Genomic DNA, 27,839 nt, shown 5'->3' on the forward strand with positions numbered 1-27,839 from the left:
CTGTTGTAGCCGGCGTCACAAGATATTTACGTACCAGATGTGCTAAAGATTCATACATCCCATCATGCTTCAACTGCCATTCCAGCGGACATACGTCCATGCTGATGACAGGTTCTGATGGTTAACAATCCAAAGCAGTGTGGAACGACGCATGTTCATTTTCATTATCTGAGTCCTGTGCCACCAGCAGAAGGTTGATTTTCTCTTTTAGTGGTTCAGGTTCTGTAGTTTCCTCATCGGAGTGTTTCTCTTTTAAGACTTTTGAAAGCATGCTCTATACCTCGTCCTTCTCAGATTTTGAAAGGCACTTCAGATTCTTAGAGAGTCTCGAAATCTTACATTGGCACCTTCTTTGCATTTTGTCAAATCTATAGTGAAAATGTTCTTAAAACGAACAACATGTGCTCGGTCATAATCAGAGACTGCTATAACTTGAAATATATGGTAGAATGCAGGTAAAACAGAGCAGGGGACATAAAATTCTCCCCCAAGAAGTTCAATCACAAATTTAATTAACACATTATTCTTTTAAAGAGCAGCATCAGCATGGAAGCATGTCCTCTGGCTGAAGCATGAAGGGGCATATGAATGTTTAGCATATCTGGCAAGTAAATACCTTGCAATGTTGGCTGCAAAAGTACCATGCAAATACCTGTTCTCACTTTCTGTTGACATTGTAAATAGGAAGAGGGCAGTATTATCTCCTGTAAATGTAAACAAACTTGTTTGTCTTAGCGTTTGGCTGAACAAGCAGTAGGACTGAATGGACTTTGTTTCACTTTTGAGTGCAGTTATGTAACAAAAACAGGTTACATTTTTAAGTTGCACTTTCATGACACAGAGATTGCACTACAGTACTTCTATGAGGTGAACTGAAAAATACTATTTTTTGTTTACCTTTCACAGTGCAAATATTTGTAATCAAGAATAAGATACACTTTGATTTCAGTTATAACACAGAATACAATATATATAAAAATGTAGAAAAACATCCAAAATATTTAATAAATTTGAATTGGTATTCTGTTGTTTAACAATGCGATTAATTGTGATTAATTTTTTTAATCATGATTACTTTTTTTTAGTTAATCATATGAGTTAACTGCAGTTAATTGACAGCCCTAGTAAATACAGTAATGGAAGCTGTAATTTGATTCTAAAACTTAGTTTTTATAATTGCATCTTTAGTCATTCCATAGGATTCAGCAGTGTAACACCATTACCAAAACAGGTTAAGTTACCATCAAATAATTCAGGTAAATTTCAATATTACGGAAAACTGCATAAACAGTAAATAATGTACACAGTATAGTCCATAGCATTTAAGAATGATACATGTAGAATCCTTAAGATATTTTGTTTATTATATACCTGTCATACACTTCATAAGCGAACAATTTGGAAAAAAAAAAGTATTTAAAACATACCATTCTCCATGTAACATTTTGCCTTGGAAGGATATAATCAATCTCAAGGATATAAAATAATTTGGGAAAGAAATTGTCAGACCAGACTTCCAGCCAAAACATACATAATTTAGATACATCAATCTTTTGTAAGTGATACACTGTGTTCATGCATATAGTCTAGGAGAGATGATTTATTGCCTCTTTTATGTCTTCATGTGAGTATATTGTTCTCTCAACTGATAGCCAGACTCTAAAGCAAACGTAGCCGGATAACAAATGCTCTCCCTCCCTCCTTCTGCTGGCTCAAGTTCCTGTTTGCAGATCCCACATGTTACTGTGGCCAAGATTTGAACAGAGACAACTATGGTTTGGAAGCAGCAATCATTTATTTGTTAGACACCAATGGTGCTCGATGCTGTAAAGGGCAAGAAATAGACAGTTTCTTCCCTGAGGACCCTGTAGTCTAAGGCTCAGATCCAGTAAAGATGTGAGCATGTAAGTAACTTTACATGTGTGAGCCGTCCCACTGAAATCACTGGGACTACTCATATGCTTAAAGTTTAGCACGTGCATACATGTTTGCAGCCACATGTTCTAAAAACTCTTTACATTTTCAGATTTGTATGTGTGTTTGTGTGTGAGAGAGAGATTCTTAAATGTGCAAACTTTTAATAGTTCATCAGAGATATTTTTGCATTTTATTTAAAAAAGTTTCAGTATATGCAAATGATTCATTGCATACAGTGTGGGCCAGATCCTTAGCTGTACTCATCACATGTCAAAAGAATCTGATTAGGGAGGTAGGACAGGTTTCTCAGGCAGCTGTCAAGACACCTTTTTGCATTCTCAGTCCTGGGGCAGCCACAGGTGGTTCCGGGCTGCTCTAAGTTACACTGTTCGGAGGAATCCCACAGGGACCTCTCTACCAGCTGAGGATCAGACAGAACACTGTGCTATGGTACTGCCTGGTTCTGCTCCTCATTTTGCCCCCTCCTCTACAACAAGAGATGAGGATTGGTGATGTAAAGCAGACTATGCCTGCTTTATGCAAGTTGAGCATTATCCTAGGCTCTTTAGGGCAGGGAAATCCTCGTCAGCCTTTCTAGGGCAGGCTTATAATTTCTTTGCACCCTTCCAGTCATGCAAAAGATCACGTGTCTTGCCCTGTATGTATATACATTCATATGTGTATGTATGTATATGAGATTTCTGTATACCAATAGACACACATTGACATTAATTCCACCCAATCGCTGTTTTCTTTTTAATGATGTAGAAAGTTTTGAATCAAGCTTCACCTCAGGCTTTTCCTCAATAGCATTCTCATTCTCTCAGATTGATTCCTAACAAAACAAAACAGCAGCTCCTAACTCTGGTTCTTGATGGCAAGGGAAGACTAAAGAGAGAGCCAGTGCTGGGTTTACAATGGCACCATGGAACCAGGCCCATGCTCAGAAGGGGCCCCAGCCTGCTCTGATTGCACTGCACCCTGAGACCCTGCCAGCCTGCTGGTTACCCCCCACCCTCCCACCACGTGCTTCTCTTGGCCTGCCCGCAGAGGGCTCCTCTTCAGCTCCTAGCCCCACCCACCAGCTTCTCTCTGCCCCCTGCACCTCCAGCTCCGGGCAGTCTCTGCTTTCCACCACCTGTAGGGCCCCACTTGTTTCCCTGGAGCTGAGCCGCCTGGGACTGGTGCAGAAGTTTGGCCAGTCTCAGCCAGTTGGGGCAGGGGACAGTGTAAGGGACTTCCCTGGGCCCCTCCAGGCAAGTCAGTCCTGAGGGAGCCCAGCCGGGGCAGGTCCTGGCCTGGCTGATCGTGCCACTCCCAAGGGTCCTGAGCGATTCCCCACCCCGGGACCAGCCTTGGCTGCACTGCCGTCTCAGCCTGGCAGACAGTCGCCTCCCAGCAGGGCCAGTGAGTGCAGCCGGGAGGCAGGGAGTTGGGGAGTGGGGGGTCTGGAGGTCCTGGAGGAGTGGGTCTCTGGAGGGCCGGGGGGGGGGTGCCACTGGGGTGTGAGGGGGTGGGAAATATCTGTGTATGCTGGGGCACTAGGGAGTGGGGTTTCTGTGGGAGTGCTGGGCAGTTGTGATGGGGCTGTGGGCAGGGGGCTCTGGGCAGGGGTGGTAGTGTGCAGGGCACTGTGCATTTGTGGCAGGGTCTGGGGGAGTGCTGTGCATAGTGGTTCCGGGTTGTGTTCTGGTGTTGGGTGTGTGGGCTGTGTGGCATGGCATGGGCCCACCCTTGAGGAGTAGAGGCATGCTGGCAGCACAGAGCCGGGCCGGCCATTTTGCATCTGGCAACTGCTGGTTTGTAAATAGTGCCCTCGTACTGGGCTGGGCGAAGTGGGGCTGCTCCTGCCATGCCATGTCCCATTGCCCCTGGCCTGCCCTCGCGCCAGGGACCGATCCTCCCCACGCCATGCTCCATTGCCCCATGGGGGCCTACAAATATGTTTGGCGCTGGGCCCACAAAAGGTGAATCCAGCCCTGGAGAGAGCATTTTCACTATAGATTTGACAATTAATTCAGAGCAGGTGCTGAGATATTTCAGTAATGCGGGGGGTCCATCTAAGTATCTAGATAAAGAATTAGTGATTCATGATGATATTCTCTGCGTTGGACAGTTGCCTCTAATGTAAACTAAACTTAAAGGACACAATAGAATGGGCAGTTTCTCTGCTTTTTCCCCACAGACATAAAAATGGCTAAAGATTAGATGTCTGTCCGTGTCTGGAAAACAGACATATAAAAGTCACTCAAAAGAAACATCCAAGATAGAGCAGTGTCTTTTGAAATGTTTATGCCAATCTCATGTGAGCTATTAAATTGTAAAGGCTATAGCAGCTTTGTTAGGCTTGACAATGCAAGTACTAGGGGATACTGTTAATAACTTCTGTTCTTTGCTAGTATTAAATGCATTCCTAGTTTGGGGAGATGGGGGAAGAGATGAGCACCCTATCACAGAATACCTCTTCCCTTTGGGGAAAAATATTCAAACAGGTTTTTAATTCCAAAAGCTTTTTGTGCCAAAACACCTTGCAGTCTGTCTATACATTACCCAGCATTTCTATAGGTTTTTAAAACTGATCACTCAGTCATATGAGACTCCTCCCAAAATTTAATCTAATCACTGCCACAATAACAGACTCAGAAAAATGGTTTAATTGTTCAAAACAATTACTAGTGCCCTGGAGAGATGGTAACTTCTTCACAGTTAAGGCTGTAGTCAACTTCCATTATAAAACTTCGTTTTCACACTCCATAAAAATCTCTAGTTTATTGCCCAGCATTGGCTAGGAATATTGATTTGGGCTGAAAATCCCCAGGTGAACACTAGCAAAGTCTCCCGTGTGCGGTGTGACTGCCAAACCTAAACCATCCTGCTGTACAGTAGCAAGTTGTGGTTTGGAGCCAATATGTGTCCACACTGCTCTGTCATCAGCATAACACCTAACATCAAGGGAAAGATTTGTTCTTAAGAAGACACAAAGAGTTTGGCCCTGTCTGCCTCAGAAAAAATAATATGACCATAGTTAGGTTTGTAGTACAGGGGCAGTGTACCAATGTGCAACAGGCAAGGCTAGCTTCCAAGTTATTACTAATACAGCCCCACCGATACTATGTCAGTACTAAGTACAGTTAGTGGAGTAGAATGGGTCTCCTAGTTAAAGAAGCACATGTAGTGGCTAATGGGAGCACAAGAGGTTTGGATGTTTCTGTACATATGGTCTCTGGAAGTAATTTGAAAGAGTAGGAAAGCACTTGGTGAATGTCGATTTAGGCAGTTCTGAACGTAAGTGTTGACATGGAAGCAGGAGGGAGTTTATCTGGAACAAATTAGTTTTCATACCAACTTTTCTATCTCAAACTTCCTTTGGGGATGGTTTTACTGACAGAAAAATTCTGAGATTATTTTTCCTCCAGTTCTGACTGAGAAGCTATTTTTCCTTCTGCCTCTTGCACTGTAGAATCTGTTTGAATCCTATGGCAGAGAAACAAAAGTCTTTGTGACTCATTCCTGACTTCTGGAACTTCAGAGAGTATTATTTATCCCCTGGCAGACCCTCCCTTTTGACTTTAGTGACCTTCGGGATAAAGGGCCAGTGCTGCAGGGATTGAGGACAATGGGAGCAGAACTGGCCTGAGTTTGGGGACAGAGGCAGCAAAGCTCCAGAGCACTTTAATGTAATAAAAGGATTAGAAGGTGCCTTTATATCACATTTGATTCTTTTGATTAAAACAGCAAACTGTAGGAGCTGCAGACAGAGGGGGTGTTAGTGTCACAACAGAGTTCTTTAAGGGCTGATTCAATTCTCATTGAAGTTAATGGAAAGATTTCTGTTCCCTTCAGAGGGCTTTGTTTCAAGCCCCATTAGATTACCCTGACCATATGCTCTGCGTGTTATTATTCGATCGCTGGTCAGGTGATTCATGTGTGCTGCTCCCATTAGAATGAATAGAAGTTACTTGTATTAACCCCATTACTCCCCCACCCATACACATACGTATGTGACCTTGAAGGGAGAATAGCTTCCTTTGTCTCTGTCTGTATATAACCTTGGACTAGATTGATAAATCTCCACATGTTGCATATCTGTGAAGAAGGCTCATGGAGACATTTAATCATTGGCCAGATCCTCTGGTGGAGTAAATCGAGCCTCAGCTGCATTCATTGGAGTTGCACTGATTTATGCAAGTTCAGAATCTGGTCCCGAATGTCTTTGTTTAGATTTTGATGTTTGAGGTAGGTGATAGTGGTCCTGTAGAATGTTTTGTTTTGTTTTCAGCTGTTCCCCCAACTCATTTCAGATTTTATCCTTTCCCAAAGTCCTTGCACCTGGCCAGCCCATCTTCTCACCAGTGGCATAGCCAGGTTTTAACAGCAGGAGGAGCAAGCAAACATAAAAAAGGTGCCCCCTTTTGCTCCTCCTCCGGCCACGCTCTCCGGCTCCTCCGGCCATGCCGTGCCCCCTCCCTCCCTTGACTGGCTTCTCCAGCCACACTGCGGCCATGCTGCGCCCCCTCGGCCACATCCCCTCTCTTGGCTATACAGGGAGGCTGGCAGAGGACGAAGGTATGAGGCGAGGTGAAGGGGAGGGAAAGGCAGGGGCATGGGGTACATGGGAGGGGTACATGGGGTATGGAGCTTGGGGAGGGGTTACCGGGAATGGGAGTGGGCTGGAGTCCCTGGGGCTCTCTGTGCAGAGGGGGCTGGAGCTGCTCCCAGGACTGGGAGAGCCTGGGAGGGGCTTGCCATGTGCAGCACCAGCCCAGCTCAGCGCAGGCCCTACCTCTTGGGGGGTGGGGGAAGAAGGCAGCGAGCCCCGCCAGGCGCGGTCCGAGCGAGCTGCTTCCACGCCGGCCTGCCGCAACCGCCCGCCCCACGGCTCCTTCGGCCGTGTTGCTGGCAGTGCTGGCCGGCAGGTTCCGCTTCCTCCCTGCGATCAGCTATCTCCCTCCTGCTGGGGGAGACAGCTGATTGGCGGGGGCGGGGCGGAAGCCGGGCAGGCCTTTCAGAGCGGAGCCCATGAGGGTCTGCTTTTTTAAAAATGTGGGGAGGAGAAGCAGCTGCTTCTGATGCATCCCACTAGCTACGCTACTGCTTCTCACCAAGTGGACCAGTCAGTATGACTCTCTGAACAGATGAAGGGAGGTAACTCACTCCTTCCCCGAATATGCTGTCTCAGGGCGGGTCTACATTATAAATTTAGATCGATCCTGCAGAGGTATGAAAAATCCATACCCTGAGCAGTGAAGTTAAGCCGACCTAAGTCCCCGAGTAGACAGCACTAGATGACAGTAGAATTCTTCCATTGACCAAGCTACCACCTCTCAAGGAGGTGGATTACCTTTGCCGATGGGAGAACCCCTCCTGTTGGCATAGTAGTGTCTACACTGAAATGCTACAGTGGTGCAGCTGTGCCACTATGGCATTTTCTGTGCAGACATATCATCAAATTTCTCAGCCCCTCATGGATATTTTGCTTGTAATACAAACAAGAATGACTTATTTATTTACCATAGGTTAGAGGAGGAGTCGTATATCAGCAGAGTCACAAAACAACAATTTCTGCGGTTGGCGTTGTTGATCTGTTTGAAAGCTACATTCTGGAGTGTTTATGGGGGAATCATCAAGAGCTGTGTATCTTGTTATTGACTGTTTCTTGGGCAAAACAAACGGGGCACATTACCAGGAACAGCCTGTCAGTATTTGTTCTTCAGTGCACATTATTTTGCTGCATTTTCCCTAACTTGTTGGCCTGAATAGAGGCATCAATAGTTGCTAGACTGAAAAAGGCGACTTGGACCAATACATTTCTCTGCACCAAATTTCTGAGTCTAGCTTTTTTGCTTGGTAACATTTCCTCTAGTCTAGTTGTCTCTTTCTTGAACACAACTCATTTATGTTATTGCCTTCAAATAACCTATTCACTCAAACACTCCAGAGAGCTCAGACTTTTTCCAGTTTTTTAAATTCCATCAAAGGCTGGTGAAAAGGATTGTCACACAAGCTTTACTGTATATTTAGGTCCCAACCAAATTCTTGGCCATGAAGAGCACATCACGGACCGTAAAATCTGGTCTGCCCTTGTGAAATCTGGTCTTTTGTGTTCTTTTACCCGATGCTATGCAGATTTCACAGGGAAGACCAGCGTTTCTCAAATTGGGAGTCGTGACCCAAAAGGGATTTGCAGGGGGGTTACAAGGTTATTTTAGGAGGGGTGTTGTGCTATTGCCACCCTTACTTCTGCGCCACCCTTACTTCTGCACTGCTGCCTTCAGAGCTGGGTGGCCAGAGAGTGGTGCCTGCCGACTGAGTACCCAGCTCTGTAGGCAGCAGTGCAGAAGCAAGGGTGGCAATACCATACCATGCTGCTGGCAGCAGCTCTGCCTTCAGAGATGGGCTCCCGAGCAGCAGCTGCTGCAGTCCAGCTACACAGCTCTGAAGGCAGTGCTGCTATCAGCAGCAGTACTGAAGTAAGGGCAGCAGTACTTCACACCCCTCTACAATAACCTTACAACACCCCCACAATTGTTTTTTTGGATCAGCGTCCCTACAATTACAACACCATGAAATTTTAGATTTAATTAGCTGAAATCATGAAATTTATTATTTTTAAAATCGTATGACTGTGAAATTGACCAAAGTGGACTGTGAATTTGGTAGGGGCCTATGTATATTACTATGATGGTTCTTGGGGTACCCAGGACTGTGAGTCACCTTGTTACACCCCTGCCTGCAGCATAAGGGAGACTTGCTTGTGCTTAACTGGGTGTCAGCTTCCTGATATCACTAGCCTATTAGCTACCCAAGCACTCTCTTCAGGACAATGTTAACTCTCATTTTGCTTTGCAGATTAACAATAGGTGCATCCTGGTCACTAAGCTCCTTTGAAGCATTTCCCTGTAGTGTTCAGCCCCTTATCCACTGGACACGCTCAGAAATACCAGGTCTGCTGTCCCTGAGGGAACAGTGCGCACACCAGCTTGTATGATTCAATTTGGGATCAGCACCTAGCTTAATATCACAGCACTGAGATATATTCATAGTGAAAACAAAGATGAGTTGAGCAAAGGTTCAAGAGATAGTGAGTGAGGATAATGGAAACAAAAAGTTATATATAAAACAAAATCACACCATGCTTTTTAGAGACTAGACTTAACAGGCTAACCTTCTGTCTGACATTTCTCACCCCAAATATCCTCTGCAGTGTTTGAGCCAAGCCAGGTTATGATTCTATTTCTATGAGTGTAAATGCACTGCCCAGTTACTTCTTAGGTACCAGATGACAGCATTTCTTCTTTGTTCCTGAAATACAGTCTAGCAAACCTTTGAAGTGTATCACAAGATAAGGTTCTCATCCTCTGCTGTGTGCCCTTCCTTGTTGACATCATCTTTCTCTATTGAATTCTTATGTAAATGTGCCTCCATTGTGTTGCTTACAATGCTTAATATACATGCTGCTGCTTCTTCTCGAGTCCTTGTCACAGACTAGATGTTTTTTTCTGGAACTGTGCACGAGCAATGGCTTTTTCCATCGCTGCAGTAAGGTCCTCCTTTGTACAGGTCTCTGCAAAGAGTCGGCAAACAAGCAGGATGCTCCATGGTCTGCACCCTGCCACACTCACCTATATCATGTCATTAAAATAGCCCAATTTATTCATATTAGTCTTTGATCTGCCAGTTTGCATGCACAAGTGGTTCAGGCATCGCCACATTGACCAGTCTATATCAGCCCCTCCGGGAAAGTCCTCTGGGGTTCCAGATCTATTTCAGTGCGTCCAACTGTGCGTAGTCTTTCATTCCATAACCTCGGTTGTGCCTTGCCAGCTATCGTATCCAAAGGCACAAAACTGGTTATAAAATTCTTTCACGATTTAAGGCGTTTTATTATTGCTGTGTGACCATATAATGGATACCTTGAAACTTCCGTCTGCCAGGATCTTTCCCTTGGACTTGCTATCTTTCTCTGATATCACGTGGTGCAATGCCAGCCGGTTAGGACAGGCTGTCCTTTGGTGTTGGCTTTAGACATCCTGTCGTTCTACTACACCTGTTGCTTAAAACAGGGTCTAATTTCTTATAATGGACGGATTGTTCCCACAGTGGACATGTGTACTCTACTATGGAGAAGCTCAAGTTGATAGCAGTGGTTTGTAAAGTAACTGTACATGCTGACAGAGAGAAAGGTGAATAAGAATCTTTTGTCTGACAGGAAATCTGCTTCTGCATCTCTGTTGCGACGCAGAAGATAAGAACAATGTACATACCTAACTCCTACATAGTATCTCTGTACATACATTTCACAATGATCTCCACAACCAGCGTGACCCTGGCTTTCATTTAAGACCTCACGTGACATTCTTTGGTGAACAAGAAGGTACATACCAGAATCAGGACCTTCTTGTAACCCCTTTCCTGACTGGCATTGTGGGATCCCTGGGGTCACAATAACATGCCAGCTGTGTATTCTGTACAGCGCTGTTTGGTGTAATGGCCTTCAGTTTTTTCCACATACAGAACTGGCATGACTGAGATATTCACAGGTGGGCAACAAGACAAGGTAGTGAGCAGTGAGCGTCATGGCAGTTCTCTGACCTGAATTGTAGTGAAACACATTGTCTAAAGAAAAGAGATACACAAATGCTCATTCTTTCTGCTGGGTAGTGTCATTTAAAAATGCTAAACATCAGAAAATTAAATTGCTTGCTTGAAAACCCTTATATAATCAGAGAGAGCAAGAGGGAGGGATGGAGGGCAAGAACTATGCCTTCATTAGAGACTTTGAAGACTTTCTGCTACAGAGGTCTAAAGGTGAAAGGTCTCCTTCAAAACTGATTCTGGCTTCTAGATTATCCCCAGTTAAGATTTTTCCTTCATACAAAGGATTTCCCCTGTAGAGAACTGCTCCAAAGTGGGATTATTACATCTTCCTCCAACCTTGAATAAATTGTTGGTGGGCTAGAGTTGTTGCCACTTCCAGAAAGTGAGGAGGAACAAAGGTATGGAAATGTTATCAAAATCCTTTAGTTTTTGAGGATTTCACTTACAGCTACATGGTTGAAATGGCTGAATGTCATACCCTTCACCCCCACCCCATCCAACAATCTCTAAATCTGTGGATCATACACAGAAATCCGCAGACTGGCTTATTGTCCATTGACAACCAATGTACCATATCTTAGCACGCTAGTAATGAAGCCATCTGTAATATTCTGAACACCTATAAATTGTCCAGTGCAGTACTGGCTGTAGAAACTGAATTAAGCCATGTTATACTAGCTAGAGAACATGTTGTGATTTATCTGGAATGATGAGAAACAACTTTCTCACAGTGTACTAGTATCAGTGGCCATGGAACATTACAGACTGTAAACTTCTGAGGGCATTCTGGACTTATACAAATTGTTTTCCATTATGAAAATGTTTGGCCACGTGCAATTTAAATAGCTGGACTTTTTCCATTCTGACACTTTTAGGCCCTGGCTCAATCGTGAATTACTAGTTACTGCTAATTACTAATTACTAGTTACATTGATTCCTGAGAGCTAATTGAGCACACATGCAAAATCTCACTGTTGCACTTTGCTCCACTATCTAGCTTTAAGCAATGATCGACATCCATGTAATAAGGAACCATTTTATCTTTATTACAGATGCTGTAGGTAGCACTGCCTATGATCAAGGTTGCCTGACACTTTCTATTATAAGTCCCTGTTTTTAGAAACAGGACAAGATCAAAGCACGTTAATAAACTTTTAATGCCCGTCAGCAGGGTCCACACAGACAGTTAGACAGGAGCAGCAGGCTATTGTGAGGTAAATTCACACTCCAGCTTGCCATGATTGTTTGTGTAGACAAACCCTTAATTGTAGCATTTCTTTACTTTGACGCTTGGCCTTGCTACCTTAATATTCTTTTAATATAGTTATTTTATGTAATTAATTTTTAATTAGGTGTTAATAAATTACACAGTAAGCCTGTTTCTTTTGATGATTTGTAGCGCACAAGTTATTTGTAGTACCTAAAGTATAAAGGGGCCCAAACTAACCCCAAATCAAGTAAACGAAAAGTCAGTGGGATTTGGTTCAGATCCTAAATCTTTCTATTTCCACTTTCGTATAGGAAGCCCTTTTATTTTTTTCTGCTTTGCCACTCCGGCCACCCCACAGGGTTTTTGTGTGTGTGTGCTTTGCCGCTCCAGCCGCCGTGCAGGTTTTGTGTGTTTGTGCGCAAAAAAGCCAGAGCCGGTCCTGCATGTTATTTACATGCTGGACCACATTCTCAGTTGATGTAAATTGCCTTGCTTCATTCACTTCAGCAGAGTTAATCCAAATTACACCTTCTAAGGGTGTGCTTAATTTGTAATGCAAGAGGTTCAGAGGCTCAAGCAAGAGGTGCCAGGATGGCAGGAATCAAGTATCGTGCAAGCAGGCGCGCAGTGCTCCAGGAACGTTCCTCTGGCAGCTGAGTGACATGTGAGTGGAGGTGGAACATTGCGGCTTGAAGCTCTAATGCACCCAAAAAACCTGATGTGGCAAGCCTAGAGGTACCTGGGGCTCAGCCCTGGCAATCCCCGGCACAAATTAAGCACTGATCTAAGGATCTGGCTCACAAATTTCATGTTTGTCTTTCTCGACTGAAATGTTTGTGCTAAGAGGTATAGAGGAAAGACTCGTGGTTCAGCATCATGTACAGTACTACCCCACTTTTTTTCCTTCTAACTTCTGTCCTCAGTAGAAGCAAAGGCATTGACGCCAATATTTGTTCTTACTGCACTGTTTTATTCATTGAATTTGCAATTTGCAACCCATGCTTTTTGCCTTCATGGTTCAGTAGAATTAACTGAGAAGACCAGTCATAAAGTTATTTAATCTTCTTTTCTGCAGAAGCACCTGTGCTATTTATTGCAGTTATTAAATTTTCATATTCATATACAGCTGCTTTTTATGTCCCAATGCAGCTAAGACAATACTGAAATTCTCTCTTTCATTTGGAAAGCAAGTGGTTTTGTTTGTTCATTACATCTGTTGCGTGCCTGGATGCTCTGCAAGGACGAGGCCTACACACCAGGTGAATTAATTGGCTTTAATGAAGGTTAAGTGACACACCCGCAACTGGGACTCCAAGCGTGCTGTCACTGGATGGGGAACCCAGCGCGCGAAGAAGCTCGGCCTGGTGCGAAGTCCAACTGTGCAACCAATGGCCCCTAGCAATTATAGCATCATGCTAATCCCATGCAAAGCAGCACATACATATGCAATTTGGGGCTTTCCATCAGCAATGGCCGCTCCCCTTGGCCTATGGCCAGGGGCTTTTTGCAGTTCCTCATAAACACCGGGGCTTCCCACACAGGTCAGTTCTAACCAGTTAAAAGCAGCATCTACTAGCATACTGTGTCCGCAAATAACTTATCCTTGAGAAAGCGCAAAGCCCTAACTAGGCCATGACAAAGTCTTCTGGGATCCCCTACATTCCTCCCCTCGCTTTCTCAAGTGCCCGTGGATGTTCAAGGGATGCAGTGGAATGCGCAGGGGCAGGGGGAACTGCGGAGCGATAAGACCAGCTCTCAGATGCGCTCGGAGGCGCAAGGGACCAGGTGGAATCTGCATGGGTCAAAATAGGGCGCCAACAGCCACACAAGCAATTGCACATACAGCATAAGCTACACAAACCACAACCCGCATACAAGCTTAATAAGCCAATAAGGCCAGTACACAGGCCCTGGGCAAGGTGTGCTGCCCAACCACAAAGGGATGTGAGCCAGGACCAAAGCCAGGAGTCCCCATTCTGCTGGCCAATGCCCTCTGCTAGGTGACGCAGGTCCTTCAAATCCGCCTCTATATCGGCTCCGGCATCTGTAACATTAAAACAACACATAGCGGCAAAATCTTTGCATGAGTGACCGTGCCGCAATAATAAATAATCAACAGCTAAGCAATTTTGCAACATGCCCTGATGCACTTCACCTAGTTCTTGCGTAAGCAAAGCAAGAACCGTAGAGGTTAAATTAAGGGATTTGGCAACAGTGCAGGCAAGGTGGGCGACTGCATGGTAATTATACAGGACCATGCCTGAGATGCCCAACAGGGAAAACATCAGAGCTGCCGCCTTCCCCTCCGAGTAGAGGGCCACTTGAGCCTTATAGGTGGAATCCAAGGGAATGGTGCTCCGTCGATGGCGGACCTGGCTCATCGGGGGCGTTACGCGGCCTATGGTCCCCCAAAGCTATTTGCGGGGACATCGGTATATGCAACCCGACCACACAACAAAAATCACCCGGCAGGCAGTTGCAATGCGCATAAGCAAAGGGGATATCAACCATTTTCTGGCAACTCAACTCCACATTCGTAAGATCCGCCCTAGCATGTGTGGCATTTCTAAAATACACACAAGTATCAGCAGGGGTAACATTAGCTAGGCGAAAAGAATACATGCTGGCATCACGTGCAGCTTTCACAGTGCCCAACATGTATAGATCCTGATACATCATGCGTTTCGAGCTTGTTCTCTGATTGGTGTGTGCCTGCAGCGTTATTGGGGTAGCACTAACACCAGTAAAGCAAGTTTCCATTACAGCTCCCACAGCGTGCACCTTGGGGAGACAAAAAGATGTTGCATTAATAGCCATCTACGGCCATACCACCCTGAACATGCCCGATCTTGTCTGATCTTGGAAGCTAAGCAGGGTCAGGCCTGGTTAGTACTTGGATGGGAGACCTCCTGGTGGGAATACTGGGTGCTGTAGGCTTTGAGCTCCCATACAGGACGGGCGTGCGCCACTGCAGGCTCCCGCTCATCCTCCTCCTCTTCCGAGGAGGAGGATGAGCCCCCCACGGTCCCATCCCAGGCTTCCCAAAAGGGGGCGGCCGTCACGGCATGCACCTGGGCCGAGGTCACCGGCTGCCACCCGTGCTTGAGCTGCCGCCGATTGGCCACCCTGGTCACTAACACCTCACAACGCCTCGTGAGCTCCTGGGCATGCTCGGCCTGGGAGGTGACGACCGCCTGTGCCACGGCGCGGACCTCTGCCTGGGCCATGCACTCTTGCGTTTTTTCCTCCAGGGCCCGCTGCAAGTGGAGCACCTCCTCATCCTGGGCTCGGAGGGCGGTCAGGAGGAGCCACTCAAGCTCCCCTATACTCCGCCGCTCCACCCTGGGGCGCCGGTCCACCCGCAACTGCTGCAGCGCCTCCGCCAGCTGTGTGGGCGTGACGCCGGCCACCTGCCGAAATTCTGGCCACTCGGCAGGGGCAGTCCACCCTGCCATACCTCGCGCAACCGGCCCCCAGCGTTCCGTCTGGGGTCACCCGGGTATGTGCTGTAGGGACAGCGACAGCTTCCCTACATCCCCTACCTTCGGCCAAAACGGCATCATCCCTCAGAGCACCCTGCTCGCTGCGCCAAATGTTCCGTGCCTGGATGCTCTGCAAGGACGAGGCCCACACACCAGGTGAATTAACTGGCTTTAATGAAGGTTAAGTGACACACCCGCAATGGGGACTCCAAGCGTGCTGTCACTGGATGGGGAACCCAGCGCACGAAGAAGCTCGGCCTGGTGCGAAGTCCAACTGCGCAACCAATGGCCCCTAGCAATTATAGCATCATGCTAATCCCATGCAAAGCAGCACATACATATGCAATTTGGGGCTTTCCATCAGCAATGGCCGCCCCCCTTTGGCCTATGGCCAGGGGCTTTCTGCAGTTCCTCATAAACACCGGAGCTTCCCACACAGGTCAGTTCTAACCGGTTAAAAGCAGCATCTACTAGCATACTGTGTCCGCAAATAACCTATCCTTGAGAAAGCGCAAAGCCCTAACTAGGCCGTGACAAAGTCTTCCAAGGTCCCCTACAACATCTGACTAACAGGCCTTGCAAAAAGGAACAATGAGCCAAATCTTTAACGGCTGACACGACACTAAGTGTACAGAGAAACAATTAAGAGCTGGAGGAATAATTAGGAAAGATTGATTACTTTTTTTTTTTCACTTTCTATTCACACGTTACCCAGTAACAGATTTGTTGTTTGAAATTTTAGTCACTGAATATCTTCTGCAAATACATCTTGGTTTGTAACTTGTTTGTGAACATGTTATTGGGATTGTTCAGTATTCACAATTTGAGCTGTTTTGAGTGGACACATTAATCACTTGGCATGTTTCCGTTCCCTGACTTGGTGGATCAGATACACTATCTGATGTGAATTATTGCAATTAAAAATTAATTTTCATAAATATTCTGCACTATTCACTTAAAATGTGCTGTTTTGGTGAACATTAGAAGAATAACATTTCAGAGTATACCAAATTGCAGGCTAATATCCTCTGACAGTGACAACACCCACAATAATCACATATACATGGTCAGTGATGAGAAAGAACCAGATCTTACTTCTGTAATGAAAAGTGCACAAAATAATAGCTAATAACTGTTCTCCTCCTCCGACTCACAACCCTCCTCTGCTTTGTTGTTACTGCAGTGTGGGTCCTGATCTTGATTAGGGCCTCCAGCTACTGTTGTAATGTAAAGAAGAAGAAGAAATACAACTGTGGAGCATCATGGGGATTTAGGGGGAAATCACTACATATTTTCCTAATTTTTTTTAATTTCTAAATTTGAAATATTTCAAATTTGTACATAAACTGAGTAAGAGACAGCCCCTACCCTGAAGAACTTGGTGTCTAAATAGAAAAGACAGACACAGGAAGTATTATTATTTCCATTTTAGAGATGGGGGACTGAGGCACAGAAAGGTTAAGTGGCTTGCCTGCCACACAGAAAGGCTGTGGTGGAAATTGAACTCTGAGTCTGAGTCCCAGGCTCGTGCTGTAACCCCAAGTCCATCCTTCCTCTAATCCACACCTGTGCTTTTAGAACTTGGATTTAACTGAAGCATCCTTGCAGCCCTAGATGTGCCTTACCTCTGTGCTGTCACACTGTGTGGACATTAGTTACATAGGCCCCATTGTGAGGGAGCTCCATTAGCCTCCTCTCTGACTGTGGCATGCTCTTAGCTCGGGAGTAAGGATTTAAAAAAAGCAGCCGCCTAATCCACTCCTAACCCTCCTTACAAGAACCTCACCCCCCACGTTTTCCTTCCTGCTCTCCTTGTTGCTAGGGCCTGCATGTATCCTGGATACCGATCTTAGCAAATAGCTGAGTGGCTCTTTGGAAAGCCAGTATCGCAGCTGGGATCACTGTGCACCAGCACGCGCAGGCTTCCTGCAATAAGGAATTAAATGTCTTCTTTCTGCTAACGTAACGGAGGCGGTTGCTTTGCTGAAGAAGAAGTGGAAACCCGTTGCTATGCCGAGTTAGAAAGAGATAAGCCGGATTGCTTGATGGAAGGAAGGGGGGTTCTGGCACATGTGCTGTATCTCGTTAAGTGCCAATAATGGCTATACCGAGTCTGTTAGACTTCTTCTGACAGCTGCAGAAGAGCTCTATTGTGTGTAACTCCCTTCTTCCCTCCCTTCTTGCTCCTTCCCCCACCCCAGGAACTGTGCAGTAACCAGCTAAAGAACTGTTTTTGTCTGAGGGCTGAGCGGGCCATCACTGGCCATGGCAAAGGGGCCAGACCGAAGTAGGCATAAATGGAGTGCGCTTCACACGTTCTTCCGCTGCAACATGAACCCGGAGACCCAGCGTGTAGTGGTCTTTGTCATCCTGCTCTTCCTCATCCTCATTAACGTGGTGCTGATGTTCCTTTTGGCGTTTCACTGAAGGAAGACGGTTGTTGCATGGTGGTGGTGGATTGGGGGTTTCCAGGACTGGGCGACAGATCAGCAGGTCAGCTTGTTGTTGTCTGATTCTGGTTTGCCTGTCTCTCATCACGGTGCCCGTGTGTCTGATGGTACCCCTTGTTGTTTTGATTAATCAGCACTCCTCCCCCCACCCCCACTCCCTGTTGTCATCGTCTGTGCCTTGCTGTCCGGAGCAACGTTACACCACTGAAAGTGAAAGAGGTAACAGAGCCAACCCAGTCAATTGAATAACTGCTACCCATGGTGCTAAACACCCCTGATTCAGAACAATGGTGATCCCGTGTGTGTATGTAGCACCTCTCAACCCAAAGGATCCCCAAGTGCTGTACAGACTGTGCACTCTCTTTGCTTGTTGAATGGGAATCATTTTATAACAAACTATCACGCAAGAAAAAGCTACATGTGCTGTCAGAAGCCTGATCCGTTCAAACCTGTATTGCTTTCTAATTGCCAGCATCGGGGCTGTGAAATATGTGCTGTGTGGTGGGATGTGAGTAATGTACAATTAACTGTATCTGATTAATAATGGATCCTTCGAGTGCATCGGGAATCCATGTTTGACAGAAAGCTGCAACAGTGTGGAAAGAGCATTTTGTTGGCGTTTATCCTGTTTCTTTAATTACCATCCCATGCTTATATAGGATGTGCATGTCTGCTAAAATGGCTGGCAAAATCACTGGACAGAAAACTGCTTTCATGCCCCTTATTTCTAGCAGAAACACAATATCCATGCACAGCGTAAACACTGAATCCAGGAGCACTGAAATAGGCCTGTTAGAAGGGAAAGGGAAGGAAGCTGAGCCACTGACACAGCTTTTTCAGCTGGTGATGTCATATCACCAGGCTTTTTACATCATGAAATTCCAGACATAAGCAGTGGTACGTAAGTGGAGCAACATTCTACCTGGTAGCATTAAAGGCAAATGAATCTTGGGAAGACACACTATAAAGGAAGCCATGGGACTGTTTTTTTACTGGCATAGAAAAAGCTCAATAAAATGTCCAAGCCCTTAAAAAAATCAACATGCCCCCTCTTCATTTTGCAATTGCAAGCTGTATGCAGTGAGATGCAGGTTTCATAAGAGCAGTGCATTTCCCTGTGATGTTATTGGAGCTGCCATGATCTTTTTTCAGACCTGAATATTAATGGCTCGTGGAGTTTGAGCTGATATTCGGAGAGCTTTGGTTGTGCTGTTGTTTGTGTCATATCATGTATGATATTCTCTGTACTGGTTATTTACATGCTAATGTGTAATACATTGATGGTGTGCCAAAATCCTGCCACTTCAGCACATACAGAAATGAAATTGTATTTTGTAAGTTCTTTCTTTGTCTCTTTCATCGTAACCATACCTGACACCTATACATAATCCCACGGATCACAGGGCTGAGATACTGCAAATCAGACCCCACGGTGCTTTTCTGAGAACCATCCATGATCTAATGTCAGTGATCAAAATATACAAACATTCCTTAGAGGACAGCATGATGAATCCAGCCCTTGGAATTCCCACACATACATTGTTTTCTCAAGCTGTTTAAAAAACAAATCTGGATTTCAAAGAGATCTCCCCATTCTAGCTTTGTGATTATTCCATGATCGTAATTTTTTTAAAAAGTCATAACTTTACAGAGGTATTATGGAAAAGGGATTGGTTTTAGGTAGGGGTGAATTATAGATACAGGCAAGCAAATCCTTCAAAATATTAAAGGTCCAGTGTTAAGCTTTGTTCTCAGGTACACAAATCCCAACTCCCAGTGAAGTCACTGGCAGATGCCTGTGAACGTATGAGAGCAGAATTTGATCTTCATTTTTCACCAGGCTTAAGCAAACTTTGATGTCTTTGGGAGCTGGCTCCTGCTCCTCCTGAAGTCAATGTGAGTTTTGTCACTGACAGTAACAGGAGCAGTATTGGACCACAGGGTATCAGCATTGCTTACAAAAGGTTGGAAGTGTCGGCTATTAATACCTATCCTACTCTATGTCTTGATAAGGTGCAGTACACCTCTGGCATTTTTGGACAAGAACCAAGGATATTTATGGTGACTCCCCCTGTAGAAATATAGCTATAAATAATGTTAGTTAGAATTAGGGCTGCCAATCGATTAATCGCACAACTAAAAAAATTAATCACAATTAATCACACAATTAATCGCCCTGTTAAACAACAATAGCATACCATATATTATAAATATTTTTGGGTGTTTACTGCATTTTCAAATATATTACTTTCAATTACAACACAGAATATAAAGTGTACTGTGCTCACTTTGTATTTTTATTACAAATATATTTGCACTGTAAAAAACAAAAAAAATGTATTTTTCAATTCACCTCATACAATTACTGTAGTGCAACCTCTCTGTCATGAAAGTTGAACCTACAAATGTAAAATTATGTCCAAAAAAACTGCATTCAAAAATAAAACAATGTAAAACTTTAGAGCCTACAAGTCCACTCAGTCCTACTTCTTGGTCAGCTAATCACTCAGACAAACAAGGTTGGTTACAATTTGCAGGAGATAATGCTGCCTGCTTCTTGTTTACAGTGTCACCTGAAAGTGAGAACAGGTGTTCACATGGCACTGTTGTAGCTGGCATTGCAAGATATTTACGTGCCAGATGTGCTAAGGATTCACATGTCCCTTCATGCTTGAACCACCATTACAGAGGACATGCTTCCATGCCGATGATGGGTTCTACTTGATAACGATCCAAACTAGTGCGGACTGACGCATGTTCATTTTCATCATGAGTCAGATGCCACCAGCAGAAGGTTCTTTTTCTTTTTTGGTCGTTTGGGTTCTGTAGTTTCGCATCATTGTGTTGCTCTTTAAAGACTTCTAAAAGCATGCTCCACACGTCGTCCCATCATGAGTCAGATGCCACCAGCAGAAGGTTCTTTTTCTTTTTTGGTCGTTTGGGTTCTATAGTTTCGCATCATTGTGTTGCTCTTTAAAGACTTCTAAAAGCATACTCCACACGTCGTCCCTCTCAGATTTTGGAAGGCACTTCAGATTCTTAAATCTTGGGTCGAGTGCTGTAGCTTTTTTTAGAAATCTCACATCAGCACCTTCTTTGTGTTTTGTCAAATCTGCTGTGAAAGTGTTCTTAAAATGAACATGTGTTTGGTCATCATCCGAGACTGCTATAACATGAAATATATGCAGAATGCGGGCAGAACAGAGCAGGAGACATATAATTCTCCCCCCAAAGAGTACAGTCACAAATTTAATTGATGCATTTTTTTTTTTGTCAGCATGGAAGCATGTCCTCTGGAATGGTGGCTGAAGCATGAAGGGGCATATGAATGTTTAGCATATCTGGCACGTAAATACCTTGCAACGCCACCTACAAAAGTGCCATGCAAACGCCTGTTCTTACTTTCAGGTGGGATGACCAGATGTCCCGATTTCATAGGGACAGTCCCGATATTTGGGACTTTTTCTTATATAGGCACCTATTACCCCTCACCCTCATCCCGATTTTTCACATTTGCTATCTGGTCACCCTACTTTCAGGTGACATTGTAAATAAGAAGCAGGTATCAGTATCTCCCATAAACATAAACAAACTTGTTTGTCTTAGTGATTGTCTGAACAAGAAGTAGAACTGAGTGGACTTGTAGGCTCTAAAGTTTTACACTGTTTTGTTTTTGAGTGGAGTTATGTAACCAACAAAAATCTGCATTTGTAAGTTACACTTTCACGATAGATTTCACTTCAATACTTGTATGAGGTGAATTGAAATATACTGTTTCTTTTGTTTATTGTTTTTACAGTGCGTATATTTTATTCAAAAATAATAATATAAAGTGAGCACTGTTCACCTTGTATTCTGTGTTGTAATTGAAATCAATATTGAAAATGTAGAAAAACATCAAAAAATATGTAATACATTTCAATTGGTATGCTATTGTTATAAGTGCAATTAATCGCAATTAATTTTTTTAATTGCGATTAATTTTTTTGAGTTAATCACATGAGTTAACTGTGATTAATTGACAGCCCTAGTTAAAATGCATCTATTGATCGTCCAATCATTTGCCTTAATATACACAAACCATGCCTGGGCAGAGTGACACATGCATACACCCTGAAATATTGATTACAATGTTTGAAGACCAAACACAATTCTCTTTGTTAAGGTAGATTCATGAAAATGAAAGAATTCTGTGCTGATCAGTAATTGGTCATGCTAGTCACGTAGCCATTTGCCAGAGATCTATAGGCTTTTTTTTTTACTTTTTCAGCCAGTCAGCAGTTGCTGGAATTCAATATGAGAACTCTCATCACCCAGTTGCAGTCTGTTTTTATCCATTACACACTGCCCAGTGATGTGCCAGAGTGGGGTCCCAGAAGTCCCCTTTTTAAAAAATCTAGTACTAAATTGGTGGGAGGATTAGAATGGTTTCCCTGATTCTAAAGGACTCTGCCCTCCTCTGGATATTGCTCAGTTGTACCAAATTGAAATGATTTATTTCAGGGGGAATTCATACACTTACTCTACAGAAGTATTTTTAACACTGACAGTCGCCAGTCGGCGAGATCAAACCTGGGACCTTCCTATCAAACCTGGAGCTTAGTGAATGAGCCTCTACTGCGTGAGCTAAAAGCCAACTGGCTATGAACTAAGGCTGATGTCTATCTACCTCTTCCTCCTCCCCGGCCTGCCCACCCACTAGATGGGACAGAACACCACATCCAGGAGGTGTGTGGGCATAGATGCCGACTTCCTCGCTTTCCCCTGGGTGCTCAACCCTCCCCTTTGCCCTTGGCCCCACCCCCACTCCAGCCTTCCATGCGGCCCTGCCGCTGCCCCACTTCTTCCCACCCCTGCCCCTATTCCAACCCCTTCCCCAAATCCCTGCCTCCTCCCTTGAGCACACCACGTTCCCACTCTTCCCCCTCCCTTCCAGCAGCTGGGGGGAAGTACTGGGAGGTAGGCGGAGGGGCTGGGACACGGCACATTCGGGGTGGGGGGAAGAGGAGGAGGTGGTGGAGTCGGGGGGAGGGGAGTTTGGCTGCCAGTGGGTGCAGAACACCCATTAATTTTTTCCTGTGGGTGCTCCAACCCCGCAGCACCACGGAGTCGGCACCTATGTGTGTGGGTTACATAAGCCTTTGCTTGTGGAAGGAATCGGATTGTAAAATATGTCAAAGAGAGAGAAAGAACCCACTTCCCCTCACTCCCTACCAAGGTCTTCACTCCACCGTGGTGTCCTTCAGATCTCACAAGCTGAACATTGAATGCAGGGAATATACTCATTATGCTTTTCAGGAAGTCAGTATAAACTTGTATACCAGTTGCAGTTAATGATTTGCCAAGTGATGTTGACCGTTTTCTTGGTTATAAGAAAATGTTTCTTGAAAGGAAGGAATTCTCCAGTCAGGTACCCTTGTTTTTACATGGTGTTTGTCACAGGCTAAATACAGGGGGAAATTTGTCCCTTGTTAACATATTAGTGACCTTCCTCTTCCTCTCTTCTCCCATCCGCTGCCACCACCAGTTTCATATCTGTCCCAGGACGCGGCTTTTGCCCTTTTCTGCTGGGCAACAGCAGCTGATGGCTTTGGGAGTAAGATGCATTCAAATACCTTTTGCATTAATTTTTGTGGCCCTTCAAAGGTGTTGCAGCCGCAGCCAATGAAGTGGATCCTGGGGAGCATATGAGACCTAAAATTGCTAGCTGCCATTGCTACGTGGAAAATCTGCTTCTGGAGACAACCAAGATGAGTCTGGTTGGAAACATAATTCTGGCAGCTGGTGCTCCCAGGGCACTGATATACCTCACTGCTGACTGCCATGGCAGCTCCCTTGTTCTTGACATGCAGCAACTGCTGACACAAAGGTTCCTGGACTGCTTCTGTCTTGAAAAGTGCTGGCTGCCGTTAGTGGGCAGTGGGGAGAGCCTGGCAGAGTTGTGGAAATAGGGTTGGGAACAAGCTAAAGACAAATAAAGGGAAAGGCTTCTTGCAATGCAGGCTATTATCCTCTATGTTTTTAAGCTAGTAGGAGAATTATTTAACACTTGACTCCATTGCATGCGTATATTCTTTGTGTGTGTGTAGTTTTATACTGAGATGTACAGTGTGTATATGTGTGTGTACACACACAATATATATACTGGATATAAAACTACATTACAGCAACGTTAAGATTGCAAATTTAAACACACAAAATCCAGGAGATGAAATAATGAAGGTTTTTACAGTGATTTTAACATACCCAGTACTGAATATTGAGGCACACATTTAACAGCATAGCTAGTTATCCAAAATACCACACATGCACCCGTGGGCAGTTTAATGTTGCTATGAGAACCTTAACTTTGGCATGCCTTGACTGTTGATGTTTAAATCTGCAATCTTAGCACTGCATTAACTCAGCCTTTTATATTAAAATTCCTTGATAATGTTTTTAAAGGCAATAAAAAGAGAGAAAAACGAGTCAATGTTTTTTGTGTGCGTGTCAGAAAAATTCTCCCATAAAGCCTGACTCTGCCCTCTGTAATCGTCTTGGGCAGAGCCTTACGCCACAAATGGCCTCCCTAAAAGGATTGAGACTACATGTAAAGGTATCGTTCAATCTGAATAACAGTGGCAGCTTCCGTCTCCAACTATAGTTGCCTTACCTTTTCTAAAGTCATGAGGCGCTGTAATTGTAGGGGTGCATATCCTTTTCCTTATCTCAATTTGGATCCTTTCTTAGAAGCAAATCCTCAGCTCAGCAAGGCTGCGATCCCAAGTGCTAGTGTGTTAAAGGGCACGCTTTTCAGTAAAGTTAACCGGATTGTGGTTGTGAAATGTGTATAAAGGCTTTTCCTGCCTTCATCTGTATGCTGCCTCTGATTGTTCTGTAATGTCAGTTAATCCACTTCCCTCTTTCTGTAATGATATCCTTGGAAGGCAAGCATTGCAATACCCAGAAAAGGATTTCTGGGGAAAGCATTTTGGGGCTGAAAGCACAGTACTGAGAGTCAGGAGGCCTGCTGCCTACTCCTGGCTCTGCCATAGATTCTTGGTGACTTTGGGCAAATTGCTTTAGCTTTGCCTCAGTTTCCCTCAGCAGTAAAATAGAGATAACAATACTTCTCTCTCACAGGAGAGCTGGGAGACGAAATAAATCACTGTTTGTAAAGCTCTTTCAGCTCTTAAGTGAAAGGAGCTAGGTACATGCTGTGTATTATTATTTCACAACGTAGATGGGAATTGAAGGGGCCAGCAATCCTTATGTCGAAAAGGAAGTTATTACAAAGACAGGGCTGTCATAAACAGATAGCTAAGGGTTAATGTCTCTTTCACCTGAAAAAAAGTAACCTGAAGCACCTGACCAGAGGACCAATCAGGAAACCAGACTTTTTCAGGTCTGGGTCGAGGGAAGTTTGTGTCTGAGTTCTTTGTCTTCTGCCTATCTCCCTCTCGGCTATGGGAAGGATTTCTCTATTTCCTGCTTTCTAATCTTCTGTTTCCAAGTTGTGAGTACAGAGATCATAATACAATAGGGGTTATTGTTTTTTTCTTTTGTATTTACATGGTATAGTTGCTGGAATGTTTTGAATTGTATTCTTTTTGAATAAGGCTGTTTATTCATATTTCTTTTAAGCAATTAACCCTGTATTTGTCACCTTAATACAGAGAGACCATTTTTTATGTATTTTTCTTTCTTTTTACATAAAGCTTTCTTTTTAAGACCTGTTGGAGTTTTTCTTTAGTGGGGAACTCCAGGGAATTGAGTCTGTGCTCACCAGGGAATTGGTGGGAGGAAGAAGTCAGGGGGAAATCTGTGTGTGTTAGATTTACTAGCCTGACTTTGCATTCCCTCTGGGTGAGGGGGGAAGAGAGATTAGCTCTCGGTACTTCTGTTTTCCAAGGCTGGAAACGGGGAGGGTGGAATCCCTCTGTTTAGATTCACGGAGCTTGTTTCTGTGTATATCTCCAGGAACACCTGGAGGGGGGAAGGGAAAAGGTTTATTTCCCTTTGTTGTGAGACTCAAGGGATTTGGGTCTTGGGGTCCCCAGGGAAGGTTTGGGGGGACCAGAGTGCCCCAAAACACTCTAATTTTTTGGGTGGTGGCAGCTTTACCAGTTCCAAGCTGGTAACTAAGCTTGGAGGTTTTCATGCTAACCCCCATATTTTGGACGCTAAGGTCCAAATCTGGGACTAGGTTATGATAAGGGCAACTCTGAAATTCTGGAGCAAAGTGCTAATTGGAAGTATATCTCCAGACTCCAGCAGTCCTGGATGGTCACCAGGCCTGGGAATACAGGGTAGGGGTCGGAATCTGGGTCTTTTGCCCCTAATATTACATGAGGAAATGATGGATTTTTTTTTTTTTTTGGTATTTCCATCTCCTTATCTGGTTATTTGTAAGATGGCCATTTTCGTGGTATCTGGGCATAGCTTTATGTTTGGGAGAGGAACACTTATATTTGTTTCTCTTGCTCCACCCCAGCTTTGCCTACAGTCATATATACAGCCTCAAGCTGGGTACAGCTAATTATGCCATCAAATCTGTTTCTGAAAGTGGAATTTCTTACCCTGAAAATCCTCACTTCTGGCCTATAGAAGTTAATCAACCTGTATTTAGAAACCGTGATTCATTTAAACCTGCCTCAAATCTCAGTTTAAGAAACAACCTGGAAAGATGACATCAGGCCAAGGATTCCAGAGTCGTGTTGGGTGCAAACAGCATTGGCAACGCTGAAAAGACTGATGGGAAAGGAAGGAGATTTGGGATTTGAAGGCACAAAAGTTGGCATTCGGTTTTGTTTGTGTGATTGTTTTTTGCTAGTTGCACTTAATAGTCATCAAAGCTGAAGACCCAGCAGTGAGACTGTTCGTTTTCTTTGCTGCAGCAATGCAGATGTTGGGCTTGGTTGTGCCTTTGGGCACAGCTCTGACTAGGATGACCAGACAGCAAGTGTGAAAAATCAGGACGGGGGTGGGGGGTAATAGGAGCCTATATAAGAAAAAGACCCCAAAATCGGGACTATCCCTATAAAATCGGGACATGTGGCTACCCTAGCCCTGACTGAGGAGCAGTGTTGAAGTGCATCGGGGAGCACCCCTTGATGGTGAGTCTCAGACAAGCTTCTGAGGCACTCCATTTGTGCTGGAGAGGGGGGAGTAATGCCTTGATGCACATTTTGGGGTACAGTGCACTCTTCCACACCCCACAACCAGCCAGCTTCTCTGGTGAGTACATGGGGGCACAGAGTCATGGCTCTCCTCACTCCCTACTCATTGTCTTCCTGGTTGCTCCCGGGGAGAACATTCCAAGTGCAACTCTGTGCTTACCCAATTGCAAGAAGTGACCTGCATGGGCTGCACAGAGGTGTGTCTTTACTGTCTTCCCAGAGGTGAAAGTAGAAATAGGGACTTACTGGTGTGGGGCTGGGTTTGGGCTGGTCTGGTCCCCAGAAGGGGCTGGGCCTCCGGTGGAAGGGGCAAGGATGGAGGGGTCAGAGCCAACCCCAGCCTGCCCTGTACCAGTAAGTGCCCTCCCCATCCCCCGCCGGGGTAGCAGCAGCAGCTGAGGGCTCCAGCAGCAGTTTAAAGGGCCCAGGGCTCGGCCGCTGCTACAGCCCCGGCCCTTTAAATAGCCATCAGAGCCTGCCAGAGCCCTGCGGTAGCAGTGGCAGCTGAGGGCTCCAGCAGCGGTTTAAAGGGCCGGGGCTGTAGAGGCAGCTGAAGACCCAGGCCCTTTAAATAGCTCCCAGAGCCCCGCCGCTACTCCAGGGCTCTGGGGCTATTTAAAGGGCCCAAGACTCCCCTGCTTCTACTACCCCAACCCTTTAAATAGCCCCCAGAGCCCTGGGGTAGCGGCGGTGGAGCTCTGGCAGCTATTTAAAGGGCCCGGGGCAGTAGAGGCAACAGGAGCTCCGGCCCTTTAAATAACCCCCGAAGCCCCACCGCTACTCCAGGGCTCCAGCAGCAGGGTTCTGGTGGCAATTTAAAGGGCCCGGGGCTTCAGCCACTGCTGGGAGCCCGAGGCCCTTTAAATTGCCCCCTGGGAAAGCCAGGCTGTACTGGGGTGTACTGGCTCTTGCCAGTACGTGGTACCAGGGCGTACTGGCTTACTTTCACCTCTGTGTCTTCCACTCCCCTACACAGTGATATGGGACCAGAAGAAGCGGTCTAACTCCAATGCACCAGAACATT

General features: G+C 45.1%; 1 protein-coding gene and 1 pseudogene across 1 annotated transcript in view; both read left to right on the plus strand.

Moving 5' to 3' along the window:
• Positions 1-27,839, plus strand: part of LOC115657476 — a 347,440-nt gene that overhangs the window by 277,791 nt on the left and 41,810 nt on the right.
• LOC115658127 lies at positions 14,541-14,662 on the plus strand (annotated as a pseudogene).

The sequence above is a fragment of the Gopherus evgoodei genome, chromosome 9, assembly GCF_007399415.2.
Source record: "Gopherus evgoodei ecotype Sinaloan lineage chromosome 9, rGopEvg1_v1.p, whole genome shotgun sequence".
NCBI classification, from domain to species: Eukaryota; Metazoa; Chordata; order Testudines; family Testudinidae; genus Gopherus; species Gopherus evgoodei.